The sequence below is a fragment of the Dipodomys ordii genome, unplaced genomic scaffold (genome assembly GCF_000151885.1).
Source record: "Dipodomys ordii isolate 6190 unplaced genomic scaffold, Dord_2.0 Scaffold91, whole genome shotgun sequence".
Lineage (NCBI taxonomy): Eukaryota > Metazoa > Chordata > Mammalia > Rodentia > Heteromyidae > Dipodomys > Dipodomys ordii.
The window spans coordinates 675680-685458 of record NW_012267307.1 but is presented as its reverse complement, the minus strand read 5'-3'; the positions used below and the strand labels follow the sequence as shown (position 1 = coordinate 685458).

Sequence of the window (9779 nt, the reverse complement as noted above, 5' to 3'; positions counted from 1 at the left end):
CAGAAAGAATGGCATCGCCCAATTTGTTAGGGAATGGAAAGACTTGGAAAAAATTATATTAACTGATGTAAGCCAAGTCCAAAGAAACATATGTCCCAAGGTATCCCTTACTTGCAATAAATAATATAAGCAGAAAACTGGGATAAGCAAAAAAGATCAAAAGCTATATGCATATTATTAGATAAGATGATGTTAAGCTAAATGAACCCTAAGATAAGGACAGAAGTGTTTTTTTATTCTTTCTTACTATTGTTTCTAACATATTTATAATGTACGATGTGATTTTTTTTGTTTTTTTTTATATGGTCCTCCCCCACAGTATAACCCCTGTTTTCACTGGATTTGTTGTTGGTGCACCTACATCATGTATATACACTTCTCTAATTTGGGAAAGGAAAGGGAAAAATCAAAATGCTTAAATAGATATAAAAGTTGAGCCATTGTAACAATGAGATGCACAAGACAATATGTTGGGGGGTGTGGGGGTGTGGGGATGAGACGTGTACTTGTGGAGGTGGAGGGGAAGGGATGGTGGGGGAAAAACAAAGGAGGAGGTAAGAGTGCTTGATAAGAAATTCACTCATAACCTTGCTCATGTAACTTTAACCCCGCTATACAGTATTTTTACAATAAAAAACATTAAAAAATGTTCTGAGATGGAAGAGTTTATTTTGCCTATTTTACCCATAAAATATCGTTAACAAAGAAATTAATGGGGGGAGGATTGGATGGGGGGCGGGGGGAGGCTGGAAAGGGATGGGAAGGGGAAACAAAGGAGGAAGCTACAATACTTGATAAGAAATGTACTCATAATCTTGCACATGTAATTGTAACCCCTCTGTACAGAGGTTACAGTATTGTAACCTCTGTACAGTATTTTCATAATTAAAATACACACACACACACACACACATACACACACAAAGAAACTAATGGAAAAGACTGCCCCAAAGATATTTTGAGTGTGTGTGTGTGTGTGTGTGTGTGTGTGTGTGTGTGTGTGTGCATGCCTGCATGTTGGTGTGCTCAGAGTTTTAACTCAGGGCTTCATGGTCTTTCTAGGCCTTTCCTCTCTAGATTGGTGAGCTACTATATGAGCTACATCTCCATTCCCGGACCTTTGCTAGTTTATTTAAATTTTTGAAAAATAATCTTAGGATTTTTGCCCTGATTGGCTTCCAACTCTTATCCATAATTCTCAGGGTCCTGAGTAGATATTCAGAGTAAACAGGATTACAGGTGTGACCAACCATCACAAGGCTTTCAGAATAATTTTAAAAGTAGAAGAAAATTTACTTCAGGGGGTCTGTTTTATCATTTCCTACTTTTAAAGCATTTTGGAGTGATTATATGTGAATTTATTTCATGTTGGGATTCTTAGAAGAAAGTAAGTGATGGTATTTAAAAGTTTTAGTACTTTTTTTAAAGGATACTGGAACTGTGGGACAGAAGAAATTTGCCTCTCTTTGGACCTCAATTTATAAGCTCAGCTCTGTGCATGATAACCCAATGTCACCAACACAATCTGTGTTGAAGACAAAATGTGACAGAAAACAATTACTATGGGCAATAATTGCTATGCTATTATTTATTGGACAATATGAATATTGAATTGAGAGTGTAAGAGAATGGAGAGATTTCACCTACCATTTTTGTATTGCTGCAAGGCTTTTGGAAACTTTGACTCATTTCCTTCCTCACTGTGTGTCTTTGGGCCTTGCACTTAGTGCCTTTAATTACAATTTTTCTTATCTCTAAAATGGTAATAACATTAGCATCATAGCAAATGTTTTCTTAAGAACTAAGAGACATAAAACTTGTGAAATACTTAACATAAACTACGAATGAACTTTGAGTTTAGCCAGCAGTTTTTTTTAAATACCAAACAGAATGTGATATGTATTACATAAATCATTACATGTAGTAAGCCACCAGAAGTAATGTTATCTATTGACTTCCAAGGAAGCCAGGTGGATAACTTTTCATGCAGTAAATCAAACTGCTTATCTTATGTCTTGATAGTACTAAACTATCAGGGTCAGAATAATGAAGGAATTGTAGACTGAGCTGAGGTCCATATGAAAATGTTCAAAACTGATAAAGCCTAAAAGTAACTAAGCAGTATATTGTGTTTTTCATCATATAAGTTAAATTGCAAAGAAAGGGAAGACCTAGAAGAATGAATTCTCTTTTTGATATCCTATCATAGGTCCTTAGCAGGATGAACTCTTTCCTCATTCTTGTAGAGGCATCATCAGATGAGAGGAACTGTACTTTTTTGGTTGCTTCTTTCAATTTATTCTTCAGTTTGAAATCTGAACTACATGAGACTGAAAGAAACCAAGGAAAATTAGACACACAGGCTTTGGAAAAAGCAATCAGAGTAAAATAAACTAAATACATATAGCCTTGTAAAAGGCTTCACTGAATTGAGTTATATAGTCTCAAGCATAAGCAAAAATGATTTAAGCAATATCATGTTATTGAAAATTGAAAAATGTTAGGTGTTGCTCAATTTTTTCCTTTCTACTACCTGGAATGTATTATTGATTTTGTATAGAGAGATTAAAGATGAGATTAACAAGGAACTTGATTAAAAATTGACAAAAGCTCTGAATAGACATGTTTTCCAATATGCTCTGAAAATCACCAGTGGCTTTATAAAGTTGTGTTTAATATCAATTCTATGCTGGCTTAATGCTGTGTGAACAGAAGTCATTAGAGAAGCACTTCAAAATTACTATGATACTACTACATAACTATTATAACTCTTAAAAATATTCGAAGGAACTTGGTGTGGTGGTAAAGGCTTGTAATTCCAAGCATTTGGGAAGTTGGAGTAAGAGGATTTAAGCTTATGGCCAGCCTGGGGTACTGCACATAGTAAAAACATGCCCTTTAAAAAGAACTTAAAAGGTAATAATGTTGGTGAGAGTATGGAAAAAAGGAAAATTTCTACACTCTTGGTTAGTATTTTCATTGTAGAAAGTAGTATGCAGTTTTCTAAAGAAATGCAAAGTTGAAATATCATCTGACCCACCAATCATATGATTAGTTCTCCCTGGGTAACTCGTAAATATATCTGTAGTTCACTGTTATTCACATTATTCACAACAGGCAAAATATAAATCAAAGTTATGTGTTCAACTACAGACTAATAAACCAAGTGTGGCACATGCACAAATATAATTTTCTGTTTCATCCTTAAAAGAGCAAGAGATTTCTCCCATTAGCCACAACTTACAATGACCTAAAAGATGTATTCTAAATGAAGCAAAATGTTGCTTTCTGATCTTTGTAAAACCACACACACACACACACACACACACACACACACACACACACCAACCTAAGCAACAGAGAAATTTTTCAAAAAGTAAAGCAACTGGAATTGCTGGGGCATTTAGGTCACAATATAGATGATAGTAGATATACAGGATGACCAAGTATAGAGTTGTAATGTATAACGTGAGGATACAGGGGACAACACTGGCCTTACATAGGAATGAAGCTAAATATGTAGGAGTTGGTCTTCCTTGTAATGGTTTCTCTTTTAGGTGTTCTTCCTTCAGTAATGGATGAGATTAACGTAATTCTTTACATATACTTGCCTGTTTGCGGAAATAATAACAAACAATATAGCAATAATGCTTTATGTTCAACAAGGAACAAAATGCCAAATTAATGTACATGAAATTATCCTTGATATAAACTAATCATTACTAATCAGGGAAGCCATGGGACCTATGTTTCTTTAAGTCTGGCTTCACTTGATGTGATTTTTTTCGACGATCTCCTATTTCCCTACAAATGAGTTGGTATCATTCTTTATGATGGAAGCATAGTATTCGATGTGTATGTATATGTGTATGTTTGTGTGTGTGTAACATTTTTTTAATCCATTCATCTACTGAGGAGCATGTGGATTGATTCCATATCTTAGCTGTGGTAAATAATACGGTGATAAACATAAGTGTGCTGGTAGATTTAGTGTGGCCTTGTTTGTGATCACTTGGGTAAATGCCCAGATGTGGGATTACTGGGTAATAGGGGATCATGATTATGTACATCAAGGATAATCTTAGTAGATGAGCAGAATAGCTCAATTGCTATGTACATATGACCATAAAAGGTGATTCCAAGTGAAATGAACTCTAACACATGTTCTTCGTTGTTGTTGTTCTAATGTACTATGTGATTTCTTTTTAACTTTTTGTTTTTTCCCATTTATGACAGACACTATATTTGATTTTGATACCCTGAGTAGTGTAAATATGTTGAGCTGAACTAGGCAAGGGAAAGGGAAAAAACAAAATGGTGAGACAAAGGAAAAAGGGGGAACCTACGTAACAGCAATACTCACAAGAAAATATGTAGGAAATGATCTTGGTGTGGGCATTGGGAGGGAAGAGGGAAAAAATGGGGGATGGGGTAACAAGTTAGAAAAGAAATAAATCTATTATCATACTTACACAAGTATAACCCTACTTTAAATTACCTTGACAATAAAATATAAATAAAAAATAAAATATTCGAGAGCAGCAATACGGGAGATGGGAGTGGGGGAAATACTGTACTATACAAAGAAGACTACAACAGCTGTGGAGAACAGGAATTTTACTTCATCATAGGAAGTAAAAAACTGGCATACAGATTTTCAGTCTCATGTCAATCACTAAAAAGGGAAAACAAAATGCAAAATCAGCAAACCAATAAAATAGAAAACTAAACAATTACGGTGGAGAGATGACTTGGACGAAGAGAAACAAATGACACAACTAGGAAACAAAAAAGAAGCTGGTAAGTTTTAAAAATATTACCCATAATTCTAATAAATGTTTTTGCATCACAATTTGTTAGATCTATACTTCAAATCACAGTTTAATAGTATATCATTTTAATAATAGGTTACTCATTATTGATTTCTTAATATTGAATGCTTAATATATAATTTTAATTTCAGCAGCTATAGAAAAGAAGAAAGTGAAGCTAACTTTAATGATATATTTCATGAATTGTAAAATTGTGAAGCATTGGAACTTAAAAAATATATATTATTATTTCATTTCTGTGAATTAATGTAGTAGTTCAAGTGTATCCTACACTTAGCACTCATCTTAACGTCAAATAATAGATTATTGCACATGACACTTGGTTTTAGGTGGAAGGGTTCAGCACTGTGGTAAAATTCACACCACACAGTACACGAGAGTATGACTCCTCTCATCTAGCTTAAATGGTGGAAATTTGATTTCTACATGGATGTTAAATACGTGTCTAGGTGATATCTATTAAATTATATACATGAGGAGTATTTCAGATGATACTTAAAAGTCATATTCATTAATTAAATTTTTATTGTTATACAAAATAAACATTTATGGAGACTGAATTTCTGAGTAGATGATGGGTTATGTGTGCCAGATTATACATATTGAGGCTTATTTTATATTCCTGACATTGTTTCTACAGTTGGATTTAATTTTCCATAAGGGGTTAAGTGTATTTGTTGGATATATGAAAGTAAACTGAATGTTTATTCCATTAATCCTTAGCAATTTGTCTAATCCCAATATAAATTATCCATGTGCTTGAAGTAATGAAAATAACAACAGATAAAAGCAACAGATATGAATCAGTCTTAGTAGACAAGAATTTTCACCTTTATTTTGATAGTTGATCCTCTTTTACACTACAGAATATTATTGGGAAAATGTGCTCCAGGCTGACCACAATTGCAGAATATTATGGTTTGATCTATCATAAGAAAAGGAAGGAAGGGGAACATTCCTTCCAAAATGCTCCTCCCAGGGATGTGATCAGTTTTATGGTGGTAAGTTGGAAATGAACATTTTTCACAGTCAACCTTGAAAAGCCATCTTGATAGACTATTTCTGCAAGTGGTTACAGAGGATTATTCATGGATTTGCAAGGATGCCAGATTGCCTCATTTTGAGACAAATAAAACAGGAATTTAGCCAGCTGTTTTTTTTATCTTTAGGAGAATAACATATTGACTGTAGGCCAGGGATCATTGGGGCCCAGAGAAGCTAATACACTGAATAGTAATCCCAGACCTCTAAAAACAAAACAAAACAAACAAACAAAAAACTTCAGTGAGCACAGCCAGTCAGGGCTGCTATCACAGCCTACATTAAATCAGGCAAAAACAGAAGCTGAAAGTCATTTAGCTGATAACTAATATATTTCTTATGAGGCAGACTGAAATGAGAGTCCCAAGAGGGGGTCAGAAAGACTGATTAGAGAGACTAAAATTGGTCACACAAAGATTAGAAAGTAGAATTCCTTGTAGAACAAATGAATCATAGAATGCCTGTGTGTGTACGGACAAGACAGCAGACCAAATTCCAGAAATGCATATTTTCTTAGAGGTCAGCTTAATGAAATTTCAATGGAACTCTTTGAATTCTTAAATATTTGACCACATGTGGAAGAAGGCCAATTGCTAAAGAGAAAGAAAAAGTAATCAGTCTGTTAGGAGGTCCAATGAAGTAATCAAGCACAGATTTGTAATAAAAAGAGAAAACAATTATTCCAAACGATGGTTTCATTTGTTTTGATGTAAGTGTTCTTGATTTAGGTGATAGAAATTACCATACAATTGATCCAGTCTCACAACTGAGTTGATATTGACTGCAGTATTCCTACATAAAGAGAAAGAGAAAATTTACAAATGTCTGATGAAATGAGTTGAGGATGAAGTGTTTTAATAGTGATAACTGAGGTTTAGACACTGGTGAAGAGATGAGTTTTCTTTTACTAACCCCCACCCCGTTTTTAGCCTGATGACAGTGGATCACAGCTGTAATCCAAGCTACTCAGGAAACTGAGATCTGAGGACTGCTGTTGAAAGCCAGCCTGGGCAAGAAAGTCCCTGAGACTCTTATCTCCATTAAACAACCAAAAAACCAGAAGTGGCACTGAGGTTCAATAGGTACAGCCCTCACCTTTAGTTGAAGAGCTCAGGAACAGTGCCCAAGCCCAGACTTTAAGCCCCTGGACCAACAACAATAAAAACAAATCTTCCTTTTCTTGGACTGCCTACATCTTTTCCTAACATTCAACAAAGCCATTTTATCATCCACTACAGTTAAGTCCTATCCTAGCTGCTGCAAATAGGATGTTTTGGTATCTTATGTCAAAAGTTTCATATGTGTGGAAACAAATACCAGCAGTGGTAACTTTGCTTCCCGTCCTTGAACTCTGAGCCTGGGCCCTGAACATGGTTATGCTGGTAGCTTTAATGTGAGGTTGGTTGTTATTTATTGGATTACTGCCCATGAGAGGAATTAATGGGTCAAAAGAGAGATCTACGTTGAGTCTTTTGAAGAAACTCTGTACTGCATTCCAAATAGGTTAAAAAGTTTAATTCCCCACCAACAGTGTAATAGAGTTCCCATTTGGCTACATCCACGCCAGCATTTGCTATTTTTAGTTTTCCTGATAGTGGCCATTCTAAGTGGGATGAAGTAGAATCTGTCTTGTTTACTTTTACATTTGTTGGCACCTTCTAGCTACCATAAATGAATGAATCTAAGAAACCTATATTGCTCTGAGTCTTCATTCCTTTATCTTTGTAATTTTCCCAAGCCTTTCATTTTCCTTAAGACTGGTGAAAAGTCATCCTTTCTGATGGGTGAATAGAATTCCATTGTGTGTGCTGTGTGTGTGTGTGTGTGTGTGTGTGTGTGTGTGTGTGTGTGTAAGATGACAATAGGCCCATGAGTTCCTTTCTAAGGCTTTTTTTTCAACTGTAATTTTGTAATTCCATATTAAATTTGGATTGCTTTCTCTACTGCATTGAAGAATATTGTTGGGATTTTGATAGGTATTGCATTGTCAATTGTTTGGGGGCAGTGTTGCAGTTTTCACAATGTTAATTCTTCCAACAAGGAGCATTGAAAGACTTTCCATTTCCTTGAATGTCCTTCAATTTCCTTTTTTGGAGTTTTAATGTTTTCACAGTAGAGGTCCTTCACATTTTTAGTTAAATGAATTCCTACTTTTATTGTTGTTGTTTTGTTTTGTTTAGATTTGATTTGATTTTGAGGCTAATCCATATGAGGTGGATTTTTGGATTTCAGCCTGTGTCTTCCCATTGTTGGTAACACAGAAAAAGTACTGATTCTTGTGGGTTTTATACCCTGCTACATTGCTGAAGGTTAGCATCACCTTTACTAACTTGAGGTAGGAAGCTATAGGGTCCTTTAAATACAGGATCATTTCATCTGTGAAAAGTGATAGTTTTACTTCTTCTCTATTTAAATTCCCTTTATGTTTTTCTCTTACCTATAGCCCTTCTAGAAAGTCCACTACTATTTTGAAGAATAATAGAGAGAGTGGACATCCTTTTCTCATTCCTCATGTTAATGTCTTCATGCTTCCACCCTTAGGTAGATCCTGATTATTTCAGTCACATACATACTCAGTTTAATATTGAGGAATGTTCCATGCGTTCCTAGGTTCTCAGACATTTTAATCATAAAGTGCTATTTGAGCTTGTTAAAAGCTATTTCTACATCCCTATAGATGATCACGTGGTTCTTATCCCTGCTTCTGCTGGTGGTGTGCATTATGTTTATTGACAAGTATATTGAATCCAATTGTATCCTAAGATGCATACTGTTTGATCATAGCATATGAATTTTTGATAGTTGCTGAAATTGGTTGGTGAGAATTTTGTTAAAAACTTTTGCATCAATGCTTATCAAAATGCTTGGTTCATAGTTCTCTTTCTTTGATGAGTCCCTATATGTGATTTGAGGAGGAGTCTAATTCTAGCTTCATTGAATGTTTTTGATAATTCCATTTTCCTTTCTATTCCATTGAAGAGTTAGATCTGAGTATTGTAAGTTATATGCAGGTCTTAATTTCATGGTAAATCCATTGAGTCCTATATTTTTCTGGTATGGAAAATTGTTTATTGACATTTAATTTTCATTTCTTCTTATGTATCATTTTTTGGTTCAATTCAACTATAGGAAAGCATCAATTTCTCCAAGATTCTCCAGGTGATTGGCAAATGGTTTTCAAAGTTCTCTCTTATCACATTCACAATTTTGCTAATTTATGTTTGTGATGTCTCATTTTTCCCCCACTAATTTTATATATTTGGGTGAGTTCTTTTAGGAGCTCTTAGGAGCTGTGCCTCATCTACTCTTAATGTATTTATCTTGTTCTCCGGTAGGGAACATCTTATATAACCAGTTTCTTTTCTTCTTGATCTTCTCTATGTAGGATACATTTGATTCACTTCTATCCTGCTGATCTGGTGGAGATAAATTTTTTCTAGTTTTCTTTGTCATGAATTTTTTTTGGGGGTGGTGTGGTCGTGGGACCTGAACTCTGGGGCTGGGTGCTGTCCTTCAGCTCTTCAGCTCAAGGCTAGCACTCTACAACTTGAGCCACAGCACTGTTTCCAGCTTTTTTCTTTTTTTTTATGTGGTGCTGAGGAATTGAACCCAGGGCCTCAGGCACACAAGACAAGTGCTCTACCACTGAGCCACCTTCGCAGCCCCATGAAATATTTTTATGTATCCTTTAAATGTAAAGGAGAGTTTTGCTTGGGATCATATTAACGGTTGGTAGTTGTTTGCCTTTAATGTTTGTCATCTATCATGCAAGCCTCTTTTTTTCCTTTTTTCCATATCAGCTAAGGAATCCGTATTTATTCTGACTGTATATCCTTTATAAATAATCAATCTTTTCTTTATGACACCTTTAAGAATCCTTTCCTTGATTGTAGGGCACATGAGCAG

The 9779-nt window shown here is 35.0% G+C and overlaps 1 pseudogene; it reads right to left on the bottom strand.

Annotated features, from left to right (window-relative positions):
- The window catches only part of LOC105992985, a 12309-nt pseudogene extending 3923 nt beyond the window's left edge, over positions 1-8386 (bottom strand).
- Between the last annotated feature and the right edge of the window lie 1393 nt (positions 8387-9779).